Source organism: Pelobates fuscus, chromosome 7 (genome assembly GCF_036172605.1).
Source record: "Pelobates fuscus isolate aPelFus1 chromosome 7, aPelFus1.pri, whole genome shotgun sequence".
NCBI classification, from domain to species: Eukaryota; Metazoa; Chordata; class Amphibia; order Anura; family Pelobatidae; genus Pelobates; species Pelobates fuscus.
This window is the reverse complement of record NC_086323.1, coordinates 15,240,509-15,268,008: the sequence shown is the minus strand read 5'-3', so window position 1 is coordinate 15,268,008 and position 27,500 is coordinate 15,240,509. Positions and strand designations below refer to the sequence as shown.

The 27,500-nt window shown below is 48.5% G+C and overlaps 27 non-coding genes across 27 annotated transcripts; all 27 read right to left on the bottom strand.

Annotated features, from left to right (window-relative positions):
* Positions 1 to 17: 17 nt before the first annotated feature.
* On the bottom strand, positions 18 to 131 carry LOC134569622 (U5 spliceosomal RNA). Its single transcript, XR_010084295.1, has one exon. It is a non-coding gene; the product is annotated as a U5 spliceosomal RNA (small nuclear RNA).
* Positions 132 to 585: 454 nt separating this feature from the next.
* Positions 586 to 699, bottom strand: LOC134570107 (U5 spliceosomal RNA). The gene has a single exon (XR_010084756.1). It is a non-coding gene; the product is annotated as a U5 spliceosomal RNA (small nuclear RNA).
* Positions 700 to 1,154: 455 nt separating this feature from the next.
* LOC134569945 (U5 spliceosomal RNA) lies at positions 1,155 to 1,267 on the bottom strand. Its single transcript, XR_010084607.1, has one exon. It is a non-coding gene; the product is annotated as a U5 spliceosomal RNA (small nuclear RNA).
* A 7,266-nt stretch (positions 1,268 to 8,533) lies between these two features.
* Positions 8,534 to 8,647, bottom strand: LOC134569838 (U5 spliceosomal RNA). Its single transcript, XR_010084504.1, has one exon. It is a non-coding gene; the product is annotated as a U5 spliceosomal RNA (small nuclear RNA).
* Positions 8,648 to 9,102: 455 nt separating this feature from the next.
* On the bottom strand, positions 9,103 to 9,216 carry LOC134570106 (U5 spliceosomal RNA). Its single transcript, XR_010084755.1, has one exon. It is a non-coding gene; the product is annotated as a U5 spliceosomal RNA (small nuclear RNA).
* Positions 9,217 to 9,675: 459 nt separating this feature from the next.
* LOC134569577 (U5 spliceosomal RNA) lies at positions 9,676 to 9,789 on the bottom strand. The gene has a single exon (XR_010084252.1). It is a non-coding gene; the product is annotated as a U5 spliceosomal RNA (small nuclear RNA).
* Positions 9,790 to 10,242: 453 nt separating this feature from the next.
* Positions 10,243 to 10,356, bottom strand: LOC134569742 (U5 spliceosomal RNA). The gene has a single exon (XR_010084409.1). It is a non-coding gene; the product is annotated as a U5 spliceosomal RNA (small nuclear RNA).
* Positions 10,357 to 10,809: 453 nt separating this feature from the next.
* On the bottom strand, positions 10,810 to 10,925 carry LOC134569417 (U5 spliceosomal RNA). The gene has a single exon (XR_010084094.1). It is a non-coding gene; the product is annotated as a U5 spliceosomal RNA (small nuclear RNA).
* A 6,159-nt stretch (positions 10,926 to 17,084) lies between these two features.
* LOC134569612 (U5 spliceosomal RNA) lies at positions 17,085 to 17,202 on the bottom strand. The gene has a single exon (XR_010084286.1). It is a non-coding gene; the product is annotated as a U5 spliceosomal RNA (small nuclear RNA).
* A 450-nt stretch (positions 17,203 to 17,652) lies between these two features.
* Positions 17,653 to 17,771, bottom strand: LOC134569980 (U5 spliceosomal RNA). The gene has a single exon (XR_010084637.1). It is a non-coding gene; the product is annotated as a U5 spliceosomal RNA (small nuclear RNA).
* Positions 17,772 to 18,225: 454 nt separating this feature from the next.
* Positions 18,226 to 18,339, bottom strand: LOC134569562 (U5 spliceosomal RNA). The gene has a single exon (XR_010084236.1). It is a non-coding gene; the product is annotated as a U5 spliceosomal RNA (small nuclear RNA).
* Positions 18,340 to 18,787: 448 nt separating this feature from the next.
* Positions 18,788 to 18,906, bottom strand: LOC134569510 (U5 spliceosomal RNA). Its single transcript, XR_010084185.1, has one exon. It is a non-coding gene; the product is annotated as a U5 spliceosomal RNA (small nuclear RNA).
* Positions 18,907 to 19,358: 452 nt separating this feature from the next.
* LOC134569974 (U5 spliceosomal RNA) lies at positions 19,359 to 19,471 on the bottom strand. The gene has a single exon (XR_010084632.1). It is a non-coding gene; the product is annotated as a U5 spliceosomal RNA (small nuclear RNA).
* Positions 19,472 to 19,926: 455 nt separating this feature from the next.
* Positions 19,927 to 20,040, bottom strand: LOC134570104 (U5 spliceosomal RNA). Its single transcript, XR_010084754.1, has one exon. It is a non-coding gene; the product is annotated as a U5 spliceosomal RNA (small nuclear RNA).
* A 457-nt stretch (positions 20,041 to 20,497) lies between these two features.
* On the bottom strand, positions 20,498 to 20,611 carry LOC134569536 (U5 spliceosomal RNA). Its single transcript, XR_010084211.1, has one exon. It is a non-coding gene; the product is annotated as a U5 spliceosomal RNA (small nuclear RNA).
* Positions 20,612 to 21,059: 448 nt separating this feature from the next.
* LOC134569509 (U5 spliceosomal RNA) lies at positions 21,060 to 21,178 on the bottom strand. The gene has a single exon (XR_010084184.1). It is a non-coding gene; the product is annotated as a U5 spliceosomal RNA (small nuclear RNA).
* Positions 21,179 to 21,630: 452 nt separating this feature from the next.
* Positions 21,631 to 21,743, bottom strand: LOC134569973 (U5 spliceosomal RNA). Its single transcript, XR_010084631.1, has one exon. It is a non-coding gene; the product is annotated as a U5 spliceosomal RNA (small nuclear RNA).
* Positions 21,744 to 22,198: 455 nt separating this feature from the next.
* LOC134570102 (U5 spliceosomal RNA) lies at positions 22,199 to 22,312 on the bottom strand. The gene has a single exon (XR_010084752.1). It is a non-coding gene; the product is annotated as a U5 spliceosomal RNA (small nuclear RNA).
* A 457-nt stretch (positions 22,313 to 22,769) lies between these two features.
* On the bottom strand, positions 22,770 to 22,883 carry LOC134569535 (U5 spliceosomal RNA). Its single transcript, XR_010084210.1, has one exon. It is a non-coding gene; the product is annotated as a U5 spliceosomal RNA (small nuclear RNA).
* A 455-nt stretch (positions 22,884 to 23,338) lies between these two features.
* On the bottom strand, positions 23,339 to 23,454 carry LOC134570509 (U5 spliceosomal RNA). The gene has a single exon (XR_010085134.1). It is a non-coding gene; the product is annotated as a U5 spliceosomal RNA (small nuclear RNA).
* Positions 23,455 to 23,909: 455 nt separating this feature from the next.
* Positions 23,910 to 24,023, bottom strand: LOC134570101 (U5 spliceosomal RNA). Its single transcript, XR_010084751.1, has one exon. It is a non-coding gene; the product is annotated as a U5 spliceosomal RNA (small nuclear RNA).
* A 453-nt stretch (positions 24,024 to 24,476) lies between these two features.
* On the bottom strand, positions 24,477 to 24,590 carry LOC134570191 (U5 spliceosomal RNA). Its single transcript, XR_010084835.1, has one exon. It is a non-coding gene; the product is annotated as a U5 spliceosomal RNA (small nuclear RNA).
* A 454-nt stretch (positions 24,591 to 25,044) lies between these two features.
* On the bottom strand, positions 25,045 to 25,158 carry LOC134569931 (U5 spliceosomal RNA). Its single transcript, XR_010084593.1, has one exon. It is a non-coding gene; the product is annotated as a U5 spliceosomal RNA (small nuclear RNA).
* Positions 25,159 to 25,616: 458 nt separating this feature from the next.
* Positions 25,617 to 25,732, bottom strand: LOC134569870 (U5 spliceosomal RNA). The gene has a single exon (XR_010084534.1). It is a non-coding gene; the product is annotated as a U5 spliceosomal RNA (small nuclear RNA).
* A 455-nt stretch (positions 25,733 to 26,187) lies between these two features.
* On the bottom strand, positions 26,188 to 26,301 carry LOC134570440 (U5 spliceosomal RNA). Its single transcript, XR_010085069.1, has one exon. It is a non-coding gene; the product is annotated as a U5 spliceosomal RNA (small nuclear RNA).
* A 455-nt stretch (positions 26,302 to 26,756) lies between these two features.
* Positions 26,757 to 26,870, bottom strand: LOC134570269 (U5 spliceosomal RNA). The gene has a single exon (XR_010084908.1). It is a non-coding gene; the product is annotated as a U5 spliceosomal RNA (small nuclear RNA).
* Positions 26,871 to 27,323: 453 nt separating this feature from the next.
* LOC134570190 (U5 spliceosomal RNA) lies at positions 27,324 to 27,437 on the bottom strand. The gene has a single exon (XR_010084834.1). It is a non-coding gene; the product is annotated as a U5 spliceosomal RNA (small nuclear RNA).
* Positions 27,438 to 27,500: the final 63 nt, after the last annotated feature.

Below are 27,500 nucleotides of genomic sequence, written 5' to 3'. Positions count from 1 at the left end.
TTGTACAAGTTTAGCACAGCCAGTGTAAACTGGGCCTGAAAAAATTGAGTGAAACTCGTGTTCGTTCCTCTCCACGGAAATCTTTAGTAAAAGGCAAAAGATTTATTCAATCTGAAGAGAAACCAGAGTATAAAGTCCATCCATCTGACAGCAGGCAAGGTGCGGAACCTGCCTTTTACACGTATGGTGAGCAACCCTACATTAAACTGTAACTTGGAGAATCTGCCATAAATATTAATGACCCCACTAAATATGTAAAAAAAGACAAAATATCTGGTGTTTTTTTACGCTTGTATCATATTAACAGCAAAGGGAAGAGGAGCACAGCTGCTTGCAGTGCAACATGGGTATTCAAATGAGGCATGCCCACTGCTGACACGCCCCTAAATGCATGCTTGGTCTCTCGGCAGAGCCCTGCAGCTGTCAAGAATGCCAGAGCCTGAGACATGCTTTGCCCGCAGTCAAAGATGCTGACATCATAAATAGGGATCCAAAACTTTTTCTTTTTTTCGCAACAGCTTGGTGCTTAGAACCTCTTGGATCTCTGTTTAAGAAGTTTCTTCTACTTTTGTACAAGTTTAGCACAGCCAGTGTAAACTGGGCCTGAAAAAATTGAGTGAAACTCATGGTCGTTCCTCTCCACGGAAATCTTTAGTAAAAGGCGAAAGATTTATTCGATCTGAAGAGAAACCAGAGTATAAAGTCCATCCATCTGACAGCAGGCAAGGTGCGGAACCTGCCTTTTACACGTATGGTGAGCAACCCTACATTAAACTGTAACTTGGAGAATCTGCCATAAATATTAATGACCCCACTAAATATGTAAAAAAAAGAAAAAATATCTGGGTTTTTTTTAAGATTGTATCATATTAACAGCAAAGGGAAGAGGAGCACAGCTGCTTGCAGTGCAACATGGGTATTCAAATGAGGCATGCCCACTGCTGACACGCCCCTAGATGCATGCTTGGTCTCTCGGCAGAGCCCTGCAGCTGTCAAGAATGCCAGAGCCTGAGGCATGCTTTGCCCGCAGTCAAAGATGCTGACATCATAAATAGGGAGCCAAAACTTTTTCTTTTTTTTGCAACAACTTGGTGCTTAGATCCTCTTGGATCTCTGTTTAAGAAGTTTCTTCTACTTTTGTACAAGTTTAGCACAGCCAGTGTAAACTGGGCCTGAAAAAATTGAGTGAAACTCATGGTCGTTCCTCTCCACGGAAATCTTTAGTAAAAGGCAAAGATTTATTCAATCTGAAGAGAAACCAGAGTATAAAGACCATCCATCTGACAGCAGGCAAGGTGCGGAACCTGCCTTTTACACGTATGGTGAGCAACCCTACATTAAACTGTAACTTGGAGAATCTGCCATAAATATTAATGACCCCACTAAATATGTAAAAAAAGACAAAATATCTGGTGTTTTTTTAAGCTTGTATCATATTAACAGCAAAGGGAAGAGGAGCACAGCTGCTTGCAGTGCAACATGGGTATTCAAATGAGGCATGCCCACTGCTGACACGCCCCTAAATGCATGCTTGGTCTCTCGGCAGAGCCCTGCAGCTGTCAAGAATGCCAGAGCCTGAGGCATGAAGCCCATGGAACAGTGAAACAGGGGAGTGGGCCTTGACAAGGCCAGGAAGTGGGCAGGTGGAAAATTATGGGATGGTTTTAGGGTGGGGCTAAGTAGGGGAGGAGTCAGGTAGTGTAAATAGGCGGCCATCTTAAGTGAGGAGCCAGTTAATCTGAATTGCACTGACCTGTCACTTGTGGCTGGTCGGCGGAGTTCTTTTCTTTTTTCTCCCTCTGCAGGTAATGGCGTCACTGGAGGAGATTCTGGACGGAGTTCGGGCGGCGGTTCGTGACAGAGGAATGGCGTGGCTGCATGAACAGATCGGGGCTGCTGCCACCCACGCGGAGGGACCGGAGAGGAGGTCAGCGCGGAGGACCAGGCCGCCGCAGAGGTTGAGCCCAGGGGAGGCCCCGGCGGCCCGGCGGCGGAGGAGCCCTTCGGCGGTCGGCGGGTCGGCTGCCGGACCGAGCACAGCGGCGGAGGACGGAGTGCGGCGGGCGCCATCGGGCGGACCCGCCGGGCAGGCGACAGCGGGCGCGAAGCGGAGGCCACGAGGTCCAAAGGCGCCCCGCGTAATGGCGGCCGGCGGGACAGCAGGAAGTGGGAGTGCTGCAACGCCAGCGGACCATGCGGCTGCGGATGGCATCACCCACGCGGCCAGTGGGCAACAGACGGAGCGTCCCGGTGAGTCAACCTCCAGCGGTATCACTGAGGGGCAAAAGGGGAACGCAAAACGGGTTCCCATAGTACAAGCGGTCCGCCAGGCATTGCGGGGAGACCAGGTCAGCAGGGGATCCGAAGGGGCGGCTGGAGAGAGGATCAGAACTGAGCACAGTGGAATGGGAGGAGAAAGCAGCGGAGCGGGTCGGGCAGCTCAAAGGTTTTCGGGAGCTAGGAAGGCGACAGGCGGCCTATCCCAGGGGGTCCTGGCGGAGTCAGACAGGGCGGCCGGAGAGAGGCCCGGCGCAGCGGCTGTGGGAGAGCCGGTGGGTTCGACGCGCCACAGGGAAGCAAGGGGCGGCAGTATAGAGCGGGGGGGCCCATCCGGCTGCCCTCAGGTACGGCCAAGTGACAGGGAAGCGGCAGTAAGGGGCCAGGGCGGCGAGCGGCGCAGCAGCAGCGCCAGGTGCAGCAGTGACAGGAGCTGGTCAGGAAGACAGGAGAGCAGGGACAGGAGCCATTCACGGCTAGGCCGCAGCGAGTCAAGGTTCAGCGCCAGGGAGAGGAGAAGGAGATCCAGGTCAGAGGAAGGGAGGCGGAGCAGGAGGCGCAGTGCATCGGGATCTTCGGAGAGGAGCTTCAGGGAGCAGCGGCGGGGAGGACACAGCAAGGGAGGTCGGAGGGAGCTGAGGAGAGGATCCAGGGCAGTCGGAGAAGAGCGTGGGGAGGAAGGGCGGGTAGGGAGCTACTCGGGCAGACTACCCAGGATGTCTTCTCCTTACAGGTCACGGAGTAACTCACCAGCGGTTCCGAGGCGGGACCAGGCGGGCAGGAGTCGGCGACTATTGGGAGCTCCAGTGTCTGAAATGGCGGATGGAGGGACTGCAACCCCGCGGCCTGCGGCGGCCAGGGGCATCAGCGGTGAGTCTTCCTCTACACCACACCCTGGGACATTCATACACTGTTGTTTGAAGTCATTCATAGATTCATGGTCAGAGGATAGGGAACCACTTAGGTTCGATAAGGTTTGGTCAGCAGGTGACGGCAGCGGGTCTGGGTTGGAGAGGGCGACCTCAGGAGTGACAGGTGGTAATGGGGAGGAAACAAGGCCCACTGATAAGCCCGATGGATCGTCGGCGGGGGACGGGGTACTTGACGTGACGGGTGGGGACATTGCGGACGCAGCGCGTCAGAATGTACATGTGTCCTTCGCGGGGCCGTTAGGTTGCCATTTGAAAGGGGAGGTGAAAGAGAAGATTGCGAAAGGGGAATTCGTGGAAATATTTTCCCTTCTTCCCCTGGAGGAATTCTTAGATTTAAAAGAGGAGGACAAGAAGGACGCCAAGAAAGAGGAGGAGGAGAAAAGGCGGAGGTATCGGAAGATACCGAAGACCTTCGGCAATTGGCTATGGGCCTTTTGCATTTTGGCTAGTGTTATTGGGGAGAAGCGGCCGGAGTGCTGCTCGCAGTTGTTTTGTTACTTAGACGGAATTGGGGACGCATACCGCATCTATGGGGGGTTGGCATGGTGGAGGTACGATGAGCAGTTCCGTCAGCGACTGGCGGCCAACCCTTCCATGCGCTGGGACCAAATGGACCTGCCGCTGTGGATGCGGTTAATGATGGCGCAAAAGAATGCGCCCTTTCCAGGGACTGCCGGCACCGCTGCCGGGGGGGCGGTGGCGGCAGGTCAAAAGAAAGGTAACTGCTGGGCTTACAACGAGGGACAGTGTAAGTGGGGATCCGCTTGTAGATTCCGGCATGAATGCTCACGGTGCGGCGGGACCCACGGGGTCAACAGGTGTTTCAAGAAGGGTAAGTCGGCCGCAGGGGGGGGAGCAACGGGAGCGGTCGCTCCCGCAGCTCCCGCTGGGGGTGTCACCAGTGAAAGTAGGCGCGATGTTGCCTTGGCTAAGGCAATACGCTGATCAAGCAGTAGCAGAATTCCTTAGGGCGGGCTTTGCCGGGGGTTTTAAAATTCCCTTCAAAGCCACGGGGCCGGGTGCACCTTGTGAGAACCTCAGGTCGGTCAGGGAACACCCGGGGGTGGTGCGGGAGAAATTAGCCAAGGAAGTCCAATTGGGGAGGATGGCGGGGCCATTTCCGGCCCCGCCCTTGGCGAATCTGAGGTTGTCACCATTGGGGGTGGTCCCTAAGAAGGAAGAGGGAAAGTTTCGTTTGATTCATCATTTATCGCACCCAAAGGGGTCTTCGGTGAATGATGACATCGACGCCGACCTATGCTCGGTCTCCTACACGTCATTCGACAAAGCCGTCGAGCTGGTTAGGAGAGCAGGGCGCGGGGCGCTGATGGCCAAGGTGGACGTGGAGGCGGCTTTCCGGCTGCTGCCCATACACCCGGACTGTCACCACCTGTTGGGGTGTCACTTTGAGGGTGAAATCTTCGTGGACTTGTGTCTGCCTATGGGTTGTTCCATCTCTTGTGCCTACTTCGAGAGGTTTAGTACCTTCTTGGAATGGGTGGTGCGCATGGAATCGGCGGGGGGTGCCGTAGTGCACTACTTGGATGATTTTCTGTGTGTCGGCCCACGGGACTCTGAGCGGTGCGCTCAGGTACTGAGGGTGTTCCAGCGGGTGGCTCATACCTTCGGGGTGCCGTTGGCTGGGGACAAGACGGTGGGCCCCACCACGTGCCTTAGCTTCTTGGGACTCGAAATTGATTCGGAGCTCGGGGAATGCAGGTTGCCTAGTGACAAGCTGCGGCATCTGCGACAGCTAGTGGCAATAGTCAAGGGGGCGAGGAAAGTGACCTTGCAGGGGCTCCAATCCCTCGTGGGGAGCCTCAATTTTGTGTGCAGGGTGATCCCCATGGGGAGGATATTTTGTCGGAGGTTGGCACAAGCAACCAGTGGAGTGCGGCGGCCGTCTCACTACATTCGGGTGTCAGCCGAGATGAAAGACGATTTGGGGGTTTGGGAACAGTTTTTGGGCAACTTTAACGGGAAAGTGTTCTTTCGGGAACCGACGGTGTCGTCGGCCGCGATGAAGTTGTTTACAGACGCTTCCGGCAGCATTGGTTTTGGGGCCTACTTGGCGGGTAAGTGGTGCGCGGAGGCGTGGCCGGAACCGTGGAAGGTGAGTCCTCTGATTAAGAACTTAGCATTCTTGGAGTTGTTTCCCATCGTTGTCGCAGTGGTTCTCTGGGGTACGGAGTTGGCTAACAAAAAGGTGGTATTCTACTCCGATAACATGGCGGTAGTGCAAGCGATTAATAGCTTGACCGCCTCGTCGCCCCCGGTAGTACGCTTGCTGCGAAAACTGGTGCTTGGTTGTATGTCATTCAACATAGTGTTCAGGGCTAGGCACATCCCGGGGCTCCAGAATGTGGTGGCTGACTCACTGTCTCGTTTTCAGTGGGAACGCTTTCGGGAGGCAGCACCGGACGCGCAGGCCCAAGGGCAGGAGTGCCCGGGTGTGATGTGGCAACTCGGGATGGCCTGCTTGGAGACTGTGTGAGGAGGTCACTGGCGCCGAGCACTTGGTCGTCTTACATAAAGGTTTGGAAGCTATGGGACGAGACGGTGGCTCAGGTGGGTAGCGCCCCTACGGAGGGGCAACGCTTGGATGCACTTTTATGGTTGCTCTGTCGATTGTTTGCGGCTCAGGCGTCGCCTGCCATGGTGGACAGACACCTATCTGCCTTGGCTTTCCTGTTTAAATTCAATGGCTGGGTTGATGATACAAAACACTTCCTGGTCCGTCAAGCAGTGAAGGGATTCAAGAGGGGGAAGAAAACTGTGGACACGCGTAGGCCAGTGTCCTTTGATTTGTTGCGGGAGCTGGTGGGGGTTCTACCGGGAATTTGCAGCTCCACGTTCGAGGTAACGTTGTTCACGGTGGCATTTTGTGTGGGCTTTTTTCGGTGCATTTCGGATCGGGGAGTTGGTCAGCGCAAACAAGATGGGTCTTGGGGGTCTTCAGCTCGCAGATGTGGAGGTTCGTAGGGACAGGGTGCAAATTCAGTTGCGCCGCTCGAAGACGGACATTTTTGGTAAAGGTTGCACAATTGTGCTGTTCGGGTTGCCTGGTTCTGGGGTGTGCCCAGTGGAAACGGGGTCGGAGTACCGGGCATTGCGCCCGGGGGGTGATGCCTTGTTGCTTCCTTGTGCACCAAGACGGCTCGGCCCTGTCGCGTTTCCAGTTTATGAGGGTGTTTCGGATGGGAGTAAGTAAGCTGGGCCTGGAGCCTGGGCAATTTGGGACTCACTCCTTTAGAATTGGGGCGGCGACCGAGGCCGCATGGTTGGGACTGGGGGATGAGAGGATTAAACGCATTGGGAGGTGGGAATCCTTGCGTTTTCGATCATACGTTAGACCGGATAGGCTGGTGTGAGAGGGGCAGTGTTATGCTGTGATGGAAGTGGAATCCATCTGTTTGGTATTAACGTGTTTTTCTTTGCAGGATGGAAGGTGTGGATCTGGGGGCACTCGTATATCTATTGGGCTCAGAAGAGGGCTGCTGTTCGGAGAAGTGGAGCACAGCTCGGTTTTCTTCCAGGAGAAGTGTCAATTTCATGGTTCGGCTTTAGGGGGTTTAGCTGGCAAAGCCTTAGTAGCACGTTGTTTAGCAGGTTGACCGGAGGGTCCTCACCAGACATAGTTTTAATACACAGGGGTGGGAATGATTTGGGTCTGATTCCGCAAAGGGAGTTGGTTAGACGGATGAAGAGAGACGTTGATCGGCTGTTGGACCTGGTCCCTGGCGTGGTGGTGGTGTGGTCGGAAATGGTCCCCCGTTTCACGTGGCGGCACGCCAGGGATCCAGCTGCAGTGGCTCGATGCAGGGGCAAGGTTAACAGGGCAATGGCGAGCTTTGTGCGGCGAGTGGGGGGCATTGTAGTTCGGCATAGGGAACTGGAAGACATGTTGCCGGGTTATTTTAGGAGAGACGGGGTACACTTGTCGGACGTGGGTTGTGACTTGCTCAACCTAGGCTTTCAGGAAGGGATTAGCTTGGCCCTGTTTCAGGGTGGTGGGGGGCGCACATGTCCTTAAGGGATCAAGTCATGTGCTATGGCGGAACAGGGCGTGTTAAAGCCAGGAGTTAGCTGGAATTGGGAATGGACAGGCCAAGGCCTAGGCTGGAGTAGGCCAGATGGATTAGAGTGTTGGTAGGTTCAAGCTCTTCGGTGGCTTCGAACCTAGGGGGTAGGGGTGTCTGGGTACACCCCTACAGTTAACAGTATGGTTTTGGGGCCTCTCTGGTAGGCCGTGTGTTACTAGTTATATGTTAAGTGAATGTTAATTATTGTTCAAAAGATAGGGTCATTGTCAGGGGTATTGTGCGGGGGGATAGTAATATAATGTTAGCTGGACAATGACCCTAAATTGTTAATTTATTTATTTATATATTTAATAATTAATAAAGCTGTGGACGTTATAATCCAACAGATAAATTTGGTGTCAGTGTTTTATTTAAGGTAAAACTAAAAGTAGCACCTGCCGAATAACGACGGTGCATATGTCATGAAGCCCATGGAACAGTGAAACAGGGGAGTGGGCCTTGACAAGGCCAGGAAGTGGGCAGGTGGAAAATTATGGGATGGTTTAGGGTGGGGCTAAGTAGGGGAGGAGTCAGGTAGTGTAAATAGGCGGCCATCTTAAGTGAGGAGCCAGTTAATCTGAATTGCACTGACCTGTCACTTGTCCCTCCCTCCCTCCCTATAGTTGAGGTTTGATCCCGTTTGGTCACAGCGGCGGGAACAGGGCGTGTTAAAGCCAGGAGTTAGCTGGAATTGGGAATGGACAGGCCAAGGCCTAGGCTGGAGTAGGCCAGATGGATTAGAGTGTTGGTAGGTTCAAGCTCTTCGGTGGCTTCGAACCTAGGGGGTAGGGGTGTCTGGGTACACCCCTACAGTTAACAGTATGGTTTTGGGGCCTCTCTGGTAGGCCGTGTGTTACTAGTTATATGTTAAGTGAATGTTAATTATTGTTCAAAAGATAGGGTCATTGTCAGGGGTATTGTGCGGGGGGATAGTAATATAATGTTAGCTGGACAATGACCCTAAATTGTTAATTTATTTATTTATATATTTAATAATTAATAAAGCTGCGGACGTTATAATCCAACAGATAAATTTGGTGTCAGTGTTTTATTTAAGGTAAAACTAAAAGTAGCACCTGCCGAATAACGACGGTGCATATGTCATGCTTTGCCTGCAGTCAAAGATGCTGACATCATAAATAGGGAACCAAAACTTTTTCTTTTTTTCGCAACAGCTTGGTGCTTAGAACCACTTGGATCTCTGTTTAAGAAGTTTCTTCTACTTTTGTACAAGTTTAGCACAGCCAGTGTAAACTGGGCCTGAAAAAATTGAGTGAAACTGGTGGTCGTTCCTCTCCACGGAAATCTTTAGTAAAAGGCGAAAGATTTATTCGATCTGAAGAGAAACCAGAGTATAAAGTCCATCCATCTGACAGCAGGCAAGGTGCGGAACCTGCCTTTTACACGTATGGTGAGCAACCCTACATTAAGCTGTAACTTGGAGAATCTGCCATAAATATTAATGACCCCACTAAATATGTAAAAAAAAGACAAAATATCTGGTGTTTTTTTAAGCTTGTATCATATTAACAGCAAAGGGAAGAGGAGCACAGCTGCTTGCAGTGCAACATGGGTATTCAAATGAGGCATGCCCACTGCTGACACGCCCCTAAATGCATGCTTGGTCTCTCTGCAGAGCCCTGCAGCTGTCAAGAATGCCAGAGCCTGAGGCATGCTTTGCCCGCAGTCAAAGATGCTGACATCATAAATAGGGAACCAAAACTTTTTCTTTTTTTCGCAACAGCTTGGTGCTTAGAACCTCTTGGATCTCTGTTTAAGAAGTTTCTTCTACTTTTGTACAAGTTTAGCACAGCCAGTGTAAACTGGGCCTGAAAAAATTGAGTGAAACTCATGGTCGTTCCTCTCCACGGAAATCTTTAGTAAAAGGCGAAAGATTTATTCGATCTGAAGAGAAACCAGAGTATAAAGTCCATCCATCTGACAGCAGGCAAGGTGCGGAACCTGCCTTTTACACGTATGGTGAGCAACCCTACATTAAACTGTAACTTGGAGAATCTGCCATAAATATTAATGACCCCACTAAATATGTAAAAAAAGAAAAAAAATATATATATATATTTTTTAGCTTGTATCATATTAACAGCAAAGGGAAGAGGAGCACAGCTGCTTGCAGTGCAACATGGGTATTCAAATGAGGCATGCCCACTGCTGACACGCCCCTAAATTCATGCTTGGTCTCTCGGCAGAGCCCGGCAGCTGTCAAGAATGCCAGAACCTGAGGCATGCTTTGCCCGCAGTCAAAGATGCTGACATCATAAATAGGGATCCAAAACTTTTTCTTTTTTTCGCAACAGCTTGGTGCTTAGAACCTCTTGGATCTCTGTTTTTAAGAAGTTTCTTCTACTTTTATACAAGTTCAGCACAGCCAGTGTAAACTGGGCCTGAAAAAATTGAGTGAAACTCGTGGTCATTCCTCTCCACGGAAATCTTTAGTAAAAGGCGAAAGATTTATTCGATCTGAAGAGAAACCAGAGTATAAAGTCCATCCATCTGACAGCAGGCAAGGTGCGGAACCTGCCTTTTACACGTATGGTGAGCAACCCTACATTAAACTGTAACTTGGAGAATCTGCCATAAATATTAATGACCCCTCTAAATATGTAAAAAAAGACAAAATATCTGGTGTTTTTTTAAGCTTGTATCATATTAACAGCAAAGGGAAGAGGAGCACAGCTGCTTGCAGTGCAACATGGGTATTCAAATGAGGCATGCCCACTGCTGACACGCCCCTAAATGCATGCTTGGTCTATGGCAGAGCCCTGCAGCTGTCAAGAATGCCAGAGCCTGAGGCATGCTTTGCCCGCAGTCAAAGATGCTGACATCATAAATAGGGAACCAAAACTTTTTCTTTTTTTCGCAACAGCTTGGTGCTTAGAACCTCTTGGATCTCTGTTTAAGAAGTTTCTTCTACTTTTGTACAAGTTTAGCACAGCCAGTGTAAACTGGGCCTGAAAAAATTGAGTGAAACTCGTGGTCTTTCCTCTCCACGGAAATCTTTAGTAAAAGGCGAAAGATTTATTCGATCTGAAGAGAAACCAGAGTTTAAAGTCCATCCATCTGACAGCAGGCAAGGTGCGAAACCTGCCTTTTACACGTATGGTGAGCAACCCTACATTAAGCTGTAACTTGGAGAATCTGCCATAAATATTAATGACCCCACTAAATATGTAAAAAAAGACAAAATATCTGGTGTTTTTTTAAGCTTGTATCATATTAACAGCAAAGGGAAGAGGAGCACAGCTGCTTGCAGTGCAACATGGGTATTCAATTGAGGCATGCCCACTGCTGACACGCCCCTAAATGCATGCTTGGTCTCTCGGCAGAGCCCTGCAGCTGTCAAGAATGCCAGAGCCTGAGGCATGCTTTGCCTGCAGTCAAAGATGCTGACATCATAAATAGGGAACCAAAACTTTTTCTTTTTTTCGCAACAGCTTGGTGCTTAGAACCTCTTGGATCTCTGTTTAAGACGTTTCTTCTACTTTTGTACAAGTTTAGCACAGCCAGTGTAAACTGGGCCTGAAAAAAATTGAGTGAAACTCATGATCGTTCCTCTCCACGGAAATCTTTAGTAAAAGGCGAAAGATTTGTTCGATCTGAAAAGAAACCAGAGTATAAAGTCCATCCATCTGACAGCAGGCAAGGTGCGGAACCTGCCTTTTACACGTATGGTGAGCAACCCTACATTAAACTGTAACTTGGAGAATCTGCCATAAATATTAATGACCCCACTAAATATGTAAAAAAAGAAAAAATCTCTGTTTTTTTTTTTAAGCTTGTATCATATTAACAGCAAAGGGAAGAGGAGCACAGCTGCTTGCAGTGCAACATGGGTATTCAAATGAGGCATGCCCACTGCTGACACGCCCCTAAATGCATGCTTGGTCTCTCGGCAGAGCCCTGCAGCTGTCAAGAATGCCAGAGCCTGAGGCATGAAGCCCATGGAACAGTGAAACAGGGGAGTGGGCCTTGACAAGGCCAGGAAGTGGGCAGGTGGAAAATTATGGGATGGTTTAGGGTGGGGCTAAGTAGGGGAGGAGTCAGGTAGTGTAAATAGGCGGCCATCTTAAGTGAGGAGCCAGTTAATCTGAATTGCACTGACCTGTCACTTGTGGCTGGTCGGCGGAGTTCTTTTCTTTTTTCTCCCTCTGCAGGTAATTGTGTCACTGGAGGAGATTCTGGACGGAGTTCGGGCGGCGGTTCGTGACAGAGGAATGGCATGGCTGCATGAACAGATCGGGGCTGCTGCCACCCACGCGGAGGGACCGGAGAGGAGGTCAGCGCGGAGGACCAGGCCGCCGCAGAGGTTGAGCCCAGAGGAGGCCCCTGCGGCCCGGCGGCGGAGGAGCCCTTCGGCGGTCGGCGGGTCAGTTGCCGGACCGAGCACAGCGGCGGAGGACGGAGTGCGGCGGGCGCCATCGGGCGGACCCGCCGGGCAGGCGACAGCGGGCGCGAAGCGGAGGCCACGAGGTCCAAAGGCGCCCCGCGTAATGGCGGCCGGCGGGACAGCAGGAAGTGGGAGTGCTGCAACGCCAGCGGACCATGCGGCTGCGGATGGCATCACCCACGTGGCCAGTGGGCAACAGACGGAGCGTCCCGGTGAGTCAACCTCCAGCGGTATCACTGAGGGGCAAAAGGGGAACGTAAAACGGGTTCCCATAGTACAAGCGGTCCGCCAGGCATTGCGGGGAGACCAGGTCAGCAGGGGATCCGAAGGGGCGGCCGGAGGGAGGATCTGAACTGAGCACAGTGGAATGGGAGGAGAAAGCAGCGGAGCGGGTCGGGCAGCTCAAAGGTTTTCGGGAGCTAGGAAGGCGACAGGCGGCCTATCCCAGGGGGTCCTGGCGGAGTCAGACAGGGCGGCCGGAGAGAGGCCAGGCGCAGCGGCTGTGGGAGAGCCGGTGGGTTCGACGCGCCACAGGGAAGCAAGGGGTGGCAGTATAGAGCGGGGGGGCCCATCCGGCTGCCCCCAGGTACGGCCAAGTGACAGGGAAGCGGCAGTAAGGGGCCAGGGCGGCGAGCGGCGCAGCAGCAGCGCCAGGTGCAGCAGTGACAGGAGCTGGTCAGGAAGACAGGAGAGCAGGGACAGGAGCCATTCACGGCTAGGCCGCAGCGAGTCAAGGTTCAGCGCCAGGGAGAGGAGAAGGAGATCCAGGTCAGAGGAAGGGAGGCGGAGCAGGAGGCGCAGTGCATCGGGATCTTCGGAGAGGAGCTTCAGGGAGCAGCGGCGGGGAGGACACAGCAAGGGAGGTCGGAGGGAGCTGAGGAGAGGATCCAGGGCAGTCGGAGAAGAGCGTGGGGAGGAAGGGCGGGTAGGGAGCTACTCGGGCAGACTACCCAGGATGTCTTCTCCTTACAGGTCACGGAGTAACCTCCCGCTGGGGGTGTCACCAGTGAAAGTAGGCGCGATGTTGCCTTGGCTAAGGCAATACGCTGATCAAGCAGTAGCAGAATTCCTTAGGGCGGGCTTTGCCGGGGGTTTTAAAATTCCCTTCAAAGCCACGGGGCCGGGTGCACCTTGTGAGAACCTCAGGTCGGTCAGGGAACACCCGGGGGTGGTGCGGGAGAAATTAGCCAAGGAAGTCCAATTGGGGAGGATGGCGGGGCCATTTAAGGCCCCGCCCTTGGCGAATCTGAGGTTGTCACCATTGGGGGTGGTCCCTAAGAAGGAAGAGGGAAAGGTCCGTTTGATTCATCATTTATCGCACCCAAAGGGGTCTTCGGTGAATGATGACATCGACGCCGACCTATGCTCGGTCTCCTACACGTCATTCGACAAAGCCGTCGAGCTGGTTAGGAGAGCAGGGCGCGGGGCGCTGATGGCCAAGGTGGACGTGGAGGCGACTTTCCGGCTGCTGCCCATACACCCGGACTGTCACCACCTGTTGGGGTGTCACTTTGAGGGTGAAATCTTCGTGGACTTGTGTCTGCCTATGGGTTGTTCCATCTCTTGTGCCTACTTCGAGAGGTTTAGTACCTTCTTGGAATGGGTGGTGCGCATGGAATCGGCGGGGGGTGCCGTAGTGCACTACTTGGATGATTTTCTGTGTGTCGGCCCACGGGACTCTGAGCGGTGCGCTCAGGTACTGAGGGTGTTCCAGCGGGTGGCTCATACCTTCGGGGTGCCGTTGGCTGGGGACAAGACGGTGGGCCCCACCACGTGCCTTAGCTTCTTGGGACTCGAAATTGATTCGGAGCTCGGGGAATGCAGGTTGCCTAGTGACAAGCTGCGGCATCTGCGACAGCTAGTGGCAATAGTCAAGGGGGCGAGGAAAGTGACCTTGCAGGGGCTCCAATCCCTCGTGGGGAGCCTCAATTTTGCGTGCAGGGTGATCCCCATGGGGAGGATATTTTGTCGGAGGTTGGCACAAGCAACCAGTGGAGTGCGGCGGCCGTCTCACTACATTCGGGTGTCAGCCGAGATGAAAGACGATTTGGGGGTTTGGGAACAGTTTTTGGGCAACTTTAACGGGAAAGTGTTCTTTCGGGAACCGACGGTGTCGTCGGCCGCGATGAAGTTGTTTACAGACGCTTCCGGCAGCATTGGTTTTGGGGCCTACTTGGCGGGTAAGTGGTGCGCGGAGGCGTGGCCGGAACCGTGGAAGGTGAGTCCTCTGATTAAGAACTTAGCATTCTTGGAGTTGTTTCCCATCGTTGTCGCAGTGGTTCTCTGGGGTACGGAGTTGGCTAACAAAAAGGTGGTATTCTACTCCGATAACATGGCGGTAGTGCAAGCGATTAATAGCTTGACCGCCTCGTCGCCCCCGGTAGTACGCTTGCTGCGAAAACTGGTGCTTGGTTGTATGTCATTCAACATAGTGTTCAGGGCTAGGCACATCCCGGGGCTCCAGAATGTGGTGGCTGACTCACTGTCTCGTTTTCAGTGGGAACGCTTTCGGGAGGCAGCACCGGACGCGCAGGCCCAAGGGCAGGAGTGCCCGGGTGTGATGTGGCAACTCGGGATGGCCTGCTTGGAGACTGTGTGAGGAGGTCACTGGCGCCGAGCACTTGGTCGTCTTACATAAAGGTTTGGAAGCTATGGGACGAGACGGTGGCTCAGGTGGGTAGCGCCCCTACGGAGGGGCAACGCTTGGATGCACTTTTAAGGTTGCTCTGTCGATTGTTTGCGGCTCAGGCGTCGCCTGCCATGGTGGACAGACACCTATCTGCCTTGGCTTTCCTGTTTAAATTCAATGGCTGGGTTGATGATACAAAACACTTCCTGGTCCGTCAAGCAGTGAAGGGATTCAAGAGGGGGAAGAAAACTGTGGACACGCGTAGGCCAGTGTCCTTTGATTTGTTGCGGGAGCTGGTGGGGGTTCTACCGGGAATTTGCAGCTCCACGTTCGAGGTAACGTTGTTCACGGTGGCATTTGTGTGGGCTTTTTTCGGTGCATTTCGGATCGGGGAGTTGGCCAGCGCAAACAAGATGGGTCTTGGGGGTCTTCAGCTCGCAGATGTGGAGGTTCGTAGGGACAGGGTGCAAATTCAGTTGCGCCGCTCGAAGACGGACATTTTTGGTAAAGGTTGCACAATTGTGCTGTTCGGGTTGCCTGGTTCTGGGGTGTGCCCAGTGGAAACGGGGTCGGAGTACCGGGCATTGCGCCCGGGGGGTGATGGTTGCTTCCTTGTGCACCAAGACTGCTCGGCCCTGTCGCGTTTCCAGTTTACGAGGGTGTTTCGGATGGGAGTAAGTAAGCTGGGCCTGGAGCCTGGGCAATTTGGGACTCACTCCTTTAGAATTGGGGCGGCGACCGAGGCCGCACGGTTGGGACTGGGGGATGAGAGGATTAAACGCATTGGGAGGTGGGAATCCTTGCGTTTTCGATCATACGTTAGACCGGATAGGCTGGTGTGAGAGGGGCAGTGTTATGCTGTGATGGAAGTGGAATCCATCTGTTTGGTATTAACGTGTTTTTCTTTGCAGGATGGAAGGTGTGGATCTGGGGGCACTCGTATATCTATTGGGCTCAGAAGAGGGCTGCTGTTCGGAGAAGTGGAGCACAGCTCGGTTTTCTTCCAGGAGAAGTGTCAATTTCATGGTTCGGCTTTAGGGGGTTTAGCTGGCAAAGCCTTAGTAGCACGTTGTTTAGCAGGTTGACCGGAGGGTCCTCACCAGACATAGTTTTAATACACGGGGGTGGGAATGATTTGGGTCTGATTCCGCAAAGGGAGTTGGTTAGACGGATGAAGAGAGACGTTGATCGGCTGTTGGACCTGGTCCCTGGCGTGGTGGTGGTGTGGTCGGAAATGGTCCCCCGTTTCACGTGGCGGCACGCCAGGGATCCAGCTGCAGTGGCTCGATGCAGGGGCAAGGTTAACAGGGCAATGGCGAGCTTTGTGCGGCGAGTGGGGGGCATTGTAGTTCGGCATAGGGAACTGGAAGACATGTTGCCGGGTTATTTTAGGAGAGACGGGGTACACTTGTCGGACGTGGGTTGTGACTTGCTCAACCTAGGCTTTCAGGAAGGGATTAGCTTGGCCCTGTTTCAGGGTGGTGGGGGGCGCACATGTCATTAAGGGATCAAGTCATGTGCTATGGCGGAACAGGGCGTGTTAAAGCCAGGAGTTAGCTGGAATTGGGAATGGACAGGCCAAGGCCTAGGCTGGAGTAGGCCAGATGGATTAGAGTGTTGGTAGGTTCAAGCTCTTCGGTGGCTTCGAACCTAGGGGGTAGGGGTGTCTGGGTACACCCCTACAGTTAACAGTATGGTTTTGGGGCCTCTCTGGTAGGCCGTGTGTTACTAGTTATATGTTAAGTGAATGTTAATTATTGTTCAAAAGATAGGGTCATTGTCAGGGGTATTGTGCGGGGGGATAGTAATATAATGTTAGCTGGACAATGACCCTAAATTGTTAATTTATTTATTTATATATTTAATAATTAATAAAGCTGTGGACGTTATAATCCAACAGATAAATTTGGTGTCAGTGTTTTATTTAAGGTAAAACTAAAAGTAGCACCTGCCGAATAACGACGGTGCATATGTCATGAAGCCCATGGAACAGTGAAACAGGGGAGTGGGCCTTGACAAGGCCAGGAAGTGGGCAGGTGGAAAATTATGGGATGGTTTAGGGTGGGGCTAAGTAGGGGAGGAGTCAGATAGTGTAAATAGGCGGCCATCTTAAGTGAGGAGCCAGTTAATCTGAATTGCACTGACCTGTCACTTGTCCCTCCCTCCCTCCCTATAGTTGAGGTTTGATCCCGTTTGGTCACAGCGGCGGGAACAGGGCGTGTTAAAGCCAGGAGTTAGCTGGAATTGGGAATGGACAGGCCAAGGCCTAGGCTGGAGTAGGCCAGATGGATTAGAGTGTTGGTAGGTTCAAGCTCTTCGGTGGCTTCGAACCTAGGGGGTAGGGGTGTCTGGGTACACCCCTACAGTTAACAGTATGGTTTTGGGGCCTCTCTGGTAGGCCGTGTGTTACTAGTTATATGTTAAGTGAATGTTAATTATTGTTCAAAAGATAGGGTCATTGTCAGGGGTATTGTGCGGGGGGATAGTAATATAATGTTAGCTGGACAATGACCCTAAATTGTTAATTTATTTATTTATATATTTAATAATTAATAAAGCTGTGGACGTTATAATCCAACAGATAAATTTGGTGTCAGTGTTTTATTTAAGGTAAAACTAAAAGTAGCACCTGCCGAATAACGACGGTGCATTTGTCATAAATAGGGAACCAAAACCTTTTCTTTTTTTCGCAACAGCTTGGTGCTTAGAACCTCTTGGATCTCTGTTTAAGAAGTTTCTTCTACTTTTGTACAAGTTTAGCACAGCCAGTGTAAACTGAGCCTGAAAAAATTGAGTGAAACTCATGGTCGTTCCTCTCCACGGAAATCTTTAGTAAAAGGCGAAAGATTTATTCAATCTGAAGAGAAACCAGAGTATAGAATCCATCCATCTGACAGCAGGCAAGGTGCGGAACCTGCCTTTTACACGTATGGTGAGCAACCCTACATTAAGCTGTAACTTGGAGAATCTGCCATAAATATTAATGACCCCACTAAATATGTAAAAAAAGACAAAATATATGGTGTTTTTTTAAGCTTGTATCATATTAACAGCAAAGGGAAGAGGAGCACAGCTGCTTGCAGTGCAACATGGGTATTCAAATGAGGCATGCCCACTGCTGACACGCCCCTAAATGCATGCTTGGTCTCTCGGCAGAGCCCTGCAGCTGTCAAGAATGCCAGAGCCTGAGGCATGATTTGCCCGCAGTCAAAGATGCTGACATCATAAATAGGGAACCAAAACTTTTTCTTTTTTTCGCAACAGCTTGGTGCTTAGAACCTCTTGGATCTCTGTTTAAGAAGTTTCTTCTACTTTTGTACAAGTTTAGCACAGCCAGTGTAAACTGAGCCTGAAAAAATTGAGTGAAACTCATGGTCGTTCATCTCCAACGAAAATCTATAGTAAAAGGCGAAAGATTTATTCAATCTGAAGAGAAACCAGAGTATAAAATCCATCCATCTGACAGCAGGCAAGGTGCGGAACCTGCCTTTTACACGTATGGTGAGCAACCCTACATTAAGCTGTAACTTGGAGAATCTGCCATAAATATTAATGACCCCACTAAATATGTAAAAAAAGACAAAATATCTGGTGTTTTTTTAAGCTTGTATCATATTAACAGCAAAGGGAAGAGGAGCACAGCTGCTTGCAGTGCAACATGGGTATTCAAATGAGGCATGCCCACTGCTGACACGCCCCTAAATGCATGCTTGGTCTCTCAGCAGAGTTCTGCAGCTGTCAAGAATGCCAGAGCCTGAGGCATGCTTTGCCCGCAGTCAAAGATGCTGACATCATAAATAGGGAGCCAAAACTTTTTCTTTTTTTCGCAACAGCTTGGTGCTTAGAACCTCTGGGATCTCTGTTTAAGAAGTTACTTCTACTTTTGTACAAGTTTAGCACAGCCAGTGTAAACTGGGCCTGAAAAATTTGAGTGAAACTCGTGGTCGTTCCTCTCCACGGAAATCTTTAGTAAAAGGCGAAAGATTTATTCGATCTGAAGAGAAACCAGAGTATAAAGTCCATCCATCTGACAGCAGGCAAGGTGCGGAACCTGCCTTTTACACGTATGGTGAGCAATCCTACATTAAGCTGTAACTTGGAGAATCTGCCATAAATATTAATGACCCCACTAAATATGTAAAAAAAGACAAAATATCTGGTGTTTTTTAAGCTTGTATCATATTAACAGCAAAGGGAAGAGGAGCACAGCTGCTTGCAGTGCAACATGGGTATTCAAATGAGGCATGCCCACTGCTGACACGCCCCTAAATGCATGCTTGGTCTCTCGGCAGAGCCCTGCAGCTGTCAAGAATGCCAGAGCCTGAGGCATGCTTTGCCCGCAGTCAAAGATGCTGACATCATAAATAGGGAACCAAAACTTTTTCTTTTTTTCGCAACAGCTTGGTGCTTAGAACCTCTTGGATCTCTGTTTAAGACGTTTCTTCTACTTTTGTACAAGTTTAGCACAGCCAGTGTAAACTGTGCCTGAAAAAATTGAGTGAAACTCGTGGTCGTTCCTCTCCACGGAAATCTTTAGTAAAAGGCGAAAGACTTATTCGATCTGAAGAGAAACCAGAGTATAAAGTCCATCCATCTGACAGCAGGCAAGGTGCGGAACCTGCCTTTTACACGTATGGTGAGCAACCCTACATTAAGCTGTAACTTGGAGAATCTGCCATAAATATTAATGACCCCACTAAATATGTAAAAAAAGACAAAATATCTGGTGTTTTTTTAAGCTTGTATCATATTAACAGCAAAGGGAAGAGGAGCACAGCTGCTTGCAGTGCAACATGGGTATTCAAATGAGGCATGCCCACTGCTGACACGCCCCTAAATGCATGCTTGGTCTCTCTGCAGAGCCCTGCAGCTGTCAAGAATGCCAGAGCCTGAGGCATGCTTTGCCCGCAGTCAAAGATGCTGACATCATAAATAGGGAACCAAAGCTTTCTTTTTTTCGCAACAGCTTGGTGCTTAGAACCTCTTGGATCTCTGTTTAAGACGTTTCTTCTACTTTTGTACAAGTTTAGCACAGCCAGTGTAAACTGGGCCTGAAAAAATTGAGTGAAACTCATGGTCGTTCCTCTCCACAGAAATCTTTAGTAAAAGGCGAAAGATTTATTCAATCTACGAGAAACCAGAGTATAAAGTCCATCCATCTGACAGCAGGCAAGGTGCGGAACCTGCCTTTTACACGTATGGTGAGCAACCCTACATTAAACTGTAACTTGGAGAATCTGCCATAAATATTCATGACCCCACTAAATATGTAAAAAAAGACAAAATATCTGGTGTGTTTTTTAAGCTTGTATCATATTAACAGCAAAGGGAAGAGGAGCACAGCTGCTTGCAGTGCAACATGGGTATTCAAATGAGGCATGCCCACTGCTGACACACCCCTAAATGCATGCTTGGTCTCTCGGCAGAGCCCTGCAGCTGTCAAGAATGCCAGAGCCTGAGGCATGCTTTGCCCGCAGTCAAAGATGCTGACATCATAAATAGGGAACCAAAACTTTTTCTTTTTTTCGCAACAGCTTGGTGCTTAGAACCTCTTGGATCTCTGTTTAAGAAGTTTCTTCTACTTTTGTACAAGTTTAGCACAGCCAGTGTAAACTGGGCCTGAAAAAATTGAGTGAAACTCATGGTCGTTCCTCTCCACGGAAATCTTTAGTAAAAGGCGAAAGATTTATTCGATCTGAAGAGAAACCAGAGTATAAAATCCATCCATCTGACAGCAGGCAAGGTGTGGAACCTGCCTTTCACACGTATGGTGAGCAACCCTACATTAAGCTTTAACTTGGAGAATCTGCCATAAATATTAATGACCCCACTAAATATGTAAAAAAAGAAAAAAATATATATATATTTTTTTTTAGCTTGTATCATGTTAACAGCAAAGGGAAGAGGAGCACAGCTGCTTGCAGTGCAACATGGGTATTCAAATGAGGCATGCCCACTGCTGACACGCCCCTAAATGCATGCTTGGTCTCTCGGCAGAGCCCTGCAGCTGTCAAGAATGCCAGAGCCTGAGGCATGCTTTGCCCGCAGTCAAAGATGCTGACATCATAAATAGGGAGCCAAAACTTTTTCTTTTTTTCGCAACAGCTTGGTGCTTAGAACCTCTTGGATCTCTGTTTAAGAAGTTTCTTCTACTTTTGTACAAGTTTAGCACAGCCAGTGTAAACTGGGCCTGAAAAAACTGAGTGAAACTCATGGTCGTTCCTCTCCACGGAAATCTTTAGTAAAAGGCGAAAGATTTATTCGATCTGAAGAGAAACCAGAGTATAAAGTCCATCCATCTGACAGCAGGCAAGGTGCGGAACCTGCCTTTTACACGTATGGTGAGCAATCCTACATTAAGCTGTAACTTGGAGAATCTGCCATAAATATTAATGACCCCACTAAATATGTAAAAAAAGACAAAATATCTGGTGTTTTTTAAGCTTGTATCATATTAACAGCAAAGGGAAGAGGAGCACAGCTGCTTGCAGTGCAACATGGGTATTCAAATGAGGCATGCCCACTGCTGACACGCCCCTAAATGCATGCTTGGTCTCTCGGCAGAGCCCTGCAGCTGTCAAGAATGCCAGAGCCTGAGGCATGCTTTGCCCGCAGTCAAAGATGCTGACATCATAAATAGGGAACCAAAACTTTTTCTTTTTTTCGCAACAGCTTGGTGCTTAGAACCTCTTGGATCTCTGTTTAAGACGTTTCTTCTACTTTTGTACAAGTTTAGCACAGCCAGTGTAAACTGTGCCTGAAAAAATTGAGTGAAACTCGTGGTCGTTCCTCTCCACGGAAATCTTTAGTAAAAGGCGAAAGACTTATTCGATCTGAAGAGAAACCAGAGTATAAAGTCCATCCATCTGACAGCAGGCAAGGTGCGGAACCTGCCTTTTACACGTATGGTGAGCAACCCTACATTAAGCTGTAACTTGGAGAATCTGCCATAAATATTAATGACCCCACTAAATATGTAAAAAAAGACAAAATATCTGGTGTTTTTTTAAGCTTGTATCATATTAACAGCAAAGGGAAGAGGAGCACAGCTGCTTGCAGTGCAACATGGGTATTCAAATGAGGCATGCCCACTGCTGACACGCCCCTAAATGCATGCTTGGTCTCTCTGCAGAGCCCTGCAGCTGTCAAGAATGCCAGAGCCTGAGGCATGCTTTGCCCGCAGTCAAAGATGCTGACATCATAAATAGGGAACCAAAGCTTTCTTTTTTTCGCAACAGCTTGGTGCTTAGAACCTCTTGGATCTCTGTTTAAGACGTTTCTTCTACTTTTGTACAAGTTTAGCACAGCCAGTGTAAACTGGGCCTGAAAAAATTGAGTGAAACTCATGGTCGTTCCTCTCCACAGAAATCTTTAGTAAAAGGCGAAAGATTTATTCAATCTACGAGAAACCAGAGTATAAAGTCCATCCATCTGACAGCAGGCAAGGTGCGGAACCTGCCTTTTACACGTATGGTGAGCAACCCTACATTAAACTGTAACTTGGAGAATCTGCCATAAATATTCATGACCCCACTAAATATGTAAAAAAAGACAAAATATCTGGTGTGTTTTTTAAGCTTGTATCATATTAACAGCAAAGGGAAGAGGAGCACAGCTGCTTGCAGTGCAACATGGGTATTCAAATGAGGCATGCCCACTGCTGACACACCCCTAAATGCATGCTTGGTCTCTCGGCAGAGCCCTGCAGCTGTCAAGAATGCCAGAGCCTGAGGCATGCTTTGCCCGCAGTCAAAGATGCTGACATCATAAATAGGGAACCAAAACTTTTTCTTTTTTTCGCAACAGCTTGGTGCTTAGAACCTCTTGGATCTCTGTTTAAGAAGTTTCTTCTACTTTTGTACAAGTTTAGCACAGCCAGTGTAAACTGGGCCTGAAAAAATTGAGTGAAACTCATGGTCGTTCCTCTCCACGGAAATCTTTAGTAAAAGGCGAAAGATTTATTCGATCTGAAGAGAAACCAGAGTATAAAATCCATCCATCTGACAGCAGGCAAGGTGTGGAACCTGCCTTTCACACGTATGGTGAGCAACCCTACATTAAGCTTTAACTTGGAGAATCTGCCATAAATATTAATGACCCCACTAAATATGTAAAAAAAGAAAAAAATATATATATATTTTTTTTTAGCTTGTATCATGTTAACAGCAAAGGGAAGAGGAGCACAGCTGCTTGCAGTGCAACATGGGTATTCAAATGAGGCATGCCCACTGCTGACACGCCCCTAAATGCATGCTTGGTCTCTCGGCAGAGCCCTGCAGCTGTCAAGAATGCCAGAGCCTGAGGCATGCTTTGCCCGCAGTCAAAGATGCTGACATCATAAATAGGGAGCCAAAACTTTTTCTTTTTTTCGCAACAGCTTGGTGCTTAGAACCTCTTGGATCTCTGTTTAAGAAGTTTCTTCTACTTTTGTACAAGTTTAGCACAGCCAGTGTAAACTGGGCCTGAAAAAACTGAGTGAAACTCATGGTCGTTCCTCTCCACGGAAATCTTTAGTAAAAGGCGAAAGATTTATTCGATCTGAAGAGAAACCAGAGTATAAAATCCATCCATCTGACAGCAGGCAAGGTGCGGAACCTGCCTTTTACACGTATGGTGAGCAACCCTACATTAAGCTGTAACTTGGAGAATCTGCCATAAATATTAATGACCCCACTAAATATGTAAAAAAAGAAAAAATATCTGTTTTTTTTTTTTAAGCTTGTATCATATTAACAGCAAAGGGAAGAGGAGCACAGCTGCTTGCAGTGCAACATGGGTATTCAAATGAGGCATGCCCACTGCTGACACGCCCCTAAATGCATGCTTGGTCTCTCGGCAGAGCCCTGCAGCTGCCAAGAATGCCAGAGCCTGAGGCATGCTTTGCCCGCAGTCAAAGATGCTGACATCATAAATAGGGAACCAAAACTTTTTCTTTTTTTCGCAACAGCTTGGTGCTTAGAACCTCTTGGATCTCTGTTTAAGACGTTTCTTCTACTTTTGTACAAGTTTAGCACAGCCAGTGTAAACTGGGCCTGAAAAAAATTGAGTGAAACTCGTGGTCGTTCCTCTCCACGGAAATCTTTAGTAAAAGGCGAAAGATTTATTCGATCTGAAGAGAAACCAGAGTATAAATTCCATCCATCTGACAGCAGGCAAGGTGTGGAACCTGCCTTTCACACGTATGGTGAGCAACCCTACATTAAGCTTTAACTTGGAGAATCTGCCATAAATATTAATGACCCCACTAAATATGTAAAAAAAGAAAAAATATCTGTTTTTTTTTTTAAGCTTGTATCATATTAACAGCAAAGGGAAGAGGAGCACAGCTGCTTGCAGTGCAACATGGGTATTCAAATGAGGCATGCCCACTGCGGACACGCCCCTAAATGCATGCTTGGTCTCTCGGCAGAGCCCTGCAGCTGTCAAGAATGCCAGAGCCTGAGGCATGCTTTGCCCGCAGTCAAAGATGCTGACATCATAAATAGGGAGCCAAAACTTTTTCTTTTTTTCGCAACAGCTTGGTGCTTAGAACCTCTTGGATCTCTGTTTAAGAAGTTTCTTCTACTTTTGTACAAGTTTAGCACAGCCAGTGTAAACTGGGCCTGAAAAAATTGAGTGAAACTCATGGTCGTTCCTCTCCACGGAAATCTTTAGTAAAAGGCGAAAGATTTATTCGATCTGAAGAGAAACCAGAGTATAAAGTCCATCCATCTGACAGCAGGCAAGGTGCGGAACCTGCCTTTTACATGTATGGTGAGCAACCCTACATTAAACTGTAACTTGGAGAATCTGCCATAAATATTAATGACCCCACTAAATATGTAAAAAAAGAAAAAATCTCTGTTTTTTTTTAAGCTTGTATCATATTAACAGCAAAGGGAAGAGGAGCACAGCTGCTTGCAGTGCAACATGGGTATTCAAATGAGGCATGCCCACTGCTGACACGCCCCTAAATGCATGCTTGGTCTCTCGGCAGAGCCCTGCAGCTGTCAAGAATGCCAGAGCCTGAGGCATGCTTTGCCCGCAGTCAAAGATGCTGACATCATAAATAGGGATCCAAAACTTTTTCTTTTTTTCGCAACAGCTTGGTGCTTAGAACCTCTTGGATCTCTGTTTAAGAAGTTTCTTCTACTTTTGTACAAGTTTAGCACAGCCAGTGTAAACTGGGCCTGAAAAAATTGATTGAAACTCGTGGTCGTTCCTCTCCACGGAAATCTTTAGTAAAAGGCGAAAGATTTATTCGATCTGAAGAGAAACCAGAGTATAAAGTCCATCCATCTGACAGCAGGCAAGGTGCGGAACCTGCCTTTTACACGTATGATGAGCAACCCTACATTAAGCTGTAACTTGGAGAATCTGCCATAAATATTAACGACCCCACTAAATATGTAAAAAAAGACAAAATATCTGGTGTTTTTTTAAGCTTGTATCATATTAACAGCAAAGGGAAGAGGAGCACAGCTGCTTGCAGTGCAACATGGGTATTCAAATGAGGCATGCCCACTGCTGACACGCCCCTAAATGCATGCTTGGTCTCTCGGCAGAGCCCTGCAGCTGTCAAGAATGCCAGAGCCTGAGGCATGCTTTGCCCGCAGTCAAAGATGCTGACATCATAAATAGGGATCCAAAACCTTTTCTTTTTTTCGCAACAGCTTGGTGTTTAGAACCTCTTGGATCTCTGTTTAAGAAGTTTCTTCTACTTTTGTACAAGTTTAGCACAGCCAGTGTAAACTGGGCCTGAAAAAATTGAGTGAAACTCGTGGTCGTTCCTCTCCACGGAAATCTTTAGTAAAAGGCGAAAGATTTATTCGATCTGAAGAGAAACCATTGTATAAATTCCATCCATCTGACAGCAGGCAAGGTGTGGAACCTGCCTTTCACACGTATGGTGAGCAACCCTACATTAAGCTTTAACTTGGAGAATCTGCCATAAATATTAATGACCCCACTAAATATGTAAAAAAAGAAAAAAATATCATTTTTTTTTTTTTTATAGCTTGTATCATGTTAACAGCAAAGGGAAGAGGAGCACAGCTGCTTGCAGTGCAACATGGGTATTCAAATGAGGCATGCCCACTGCTGACACGCCCCTAAATGCATGCTTGGTCTCTCGGCAGAGCCCTGCAGCTGTCAAGAATGCCAGAGCCTGAGGCATGCTTTGCCCGCAGTCAAAGATGCTGACATCATAAATAGGGAGCCAAAACTTTTTCTTTTTTTCGCAACAGCTTGGTGCTTAGAACCTCTTGGATCTCTGTTTAAGAAGTTTCTTCTACTTTTGTACATGTTTAGCACAGCCAGTGTAAACTGGGCCAGAAAAAAATTGAGTGAAACTCATGGTCATTCCTCTCCACGGAAATCTTTAGTAAAAGGCGAAAGATTTATTCGATCTGAAGATAAACCAGAGTATAAAATCCATCCATCTGACAGCAGGCAAGGTGCGGAACCTGCCTTTTACACGTATGGTGAGCAACCCTACATTAAGCTGTAACTTGGAGAATCTGCCATAAATATTAATGACCCCACTAAATATGTAAAAAAAGAAAAAATATCTGTTTTTTTTTTTAAGCTTGTATCATATTAACAGCAAAGGGAAGAGGAGCACAGCTGCTTGCAGTGCAACATGGGTATTCAAATGAGGCATGCCCACTGCTGACACGCCCCTAAATGCATGCTTGGTCTCTCGGCAGAGCCCTGCAGCTGTCAAGAATGCCAGAGCCTGAGGCATGCTTTGCCCGCAGTCAAAGATGCTGACATCATAAATAGGGAACCAAAACTTTTTCTTTTTTTCGCAACAGCTTGGTGCTTAGAACCTCTTGGATCTCTGTTTAAGAAGTTTCTTCTACTTTTGTACAAGTTTAGCACAGCCAGTGTAAACTGGGCCTGAAAAAATTGAGTGAAACTCGTGTTCGTTCCTCTCCACGGAAATCTTTAGTAAAAGGCGAAAGATTTATTCGATCTGAAGAGAAACCAGAGTATAAAGTCCATCCATCTGACAGCAGGCAAGGTGTGGAACCTGCCTTTCACACGTATGGTGAGCAACCCTACATTAAGCTTTAACTTGGAGAATCTGCCATAAATATTAATGACCCCACTAAATATGTAAAAAAAGAAAAAAATATCTTTTTTTTTTTTTAGCTTGTATCATGTTAACAGCAAAGGGAAGAGGAGCACAGCTGCTTGCAGTGCAACATGGGTATTCAAATGAGGCATGCCCACTGCTGACACGCCCCTAAATGCATGCTTGGTCTCTCGGCAGAGCCCCGCAGCTGTCAAGAATGCCAGAGCCTGAGGCATGCTTTGCCCGCAGTCAAAGATGCTGACATCATAAATAGGGAACCAAAACTTTTTCTTTTTTTCGCAACAGCTTGGTGCTTAGAACCTCTTGGATCTCTGTTTAAGACGTTTCTTCTACTTTTGTACAAGTTTAGCACAGCCAGTGTAAACTGGGCCTGAAAAAATTGAGTGAAACTCGTGGTCGTTCCTCTCCACGGAAATCTTTAGTAAAAGGCGAAAGATTTATTCGATCTGAAGAGAAACCAGAGTATAAAATCCATCCATCTGACAGCAGGCAAGGTGCGGAACCTGCCTTTTACACGTATGGTGAGCAACCCTACATTAAGCTGTAACTTGGAGAATCTGCCATAAATATTAATGACCCCACTAAATATGTAAAAAAAGAAAAAATCTCTGTTTTTTTTTAAGCTTGTATCATATTAACAGCAAAGGGAAGAGGAGCACAGCTGCTTGCAGTGCAACATGGGTATTCAAATGAGGCATGCCCACTGCTGACACGCCCCTAAATGCATGCTTGGTCTCTCGGCAGAGCCCTGCAGCTGTCAAGAATGCCAGAGCCTGAGGCATGCTTTGCCCGCAGTCAAAGATGCTGACATCATAAATAGGGATCCAAAACTTTTTCTTTTTTTCGCAACAGCTTGGTGCTTAGAACCTCTTGGATCTCTGTTTAAGAAGTTTCTTCTAATTTTGTACAAGTTTAGCACAGCCAGTGTAAACTGGGCCTGAAAAAATTGATTGAAACTCGTGGTCGTTCCTCTCCACGGAAATCTTTAGTAAAAGGCGAAAGATTTATTCGATCTGAAGAGAAACCAGAGTATAAAGTCCATCCATCTGACAGCAGGCAAGGTGCGGAACCTGCCTTTTACACGTATGGTGAGCAA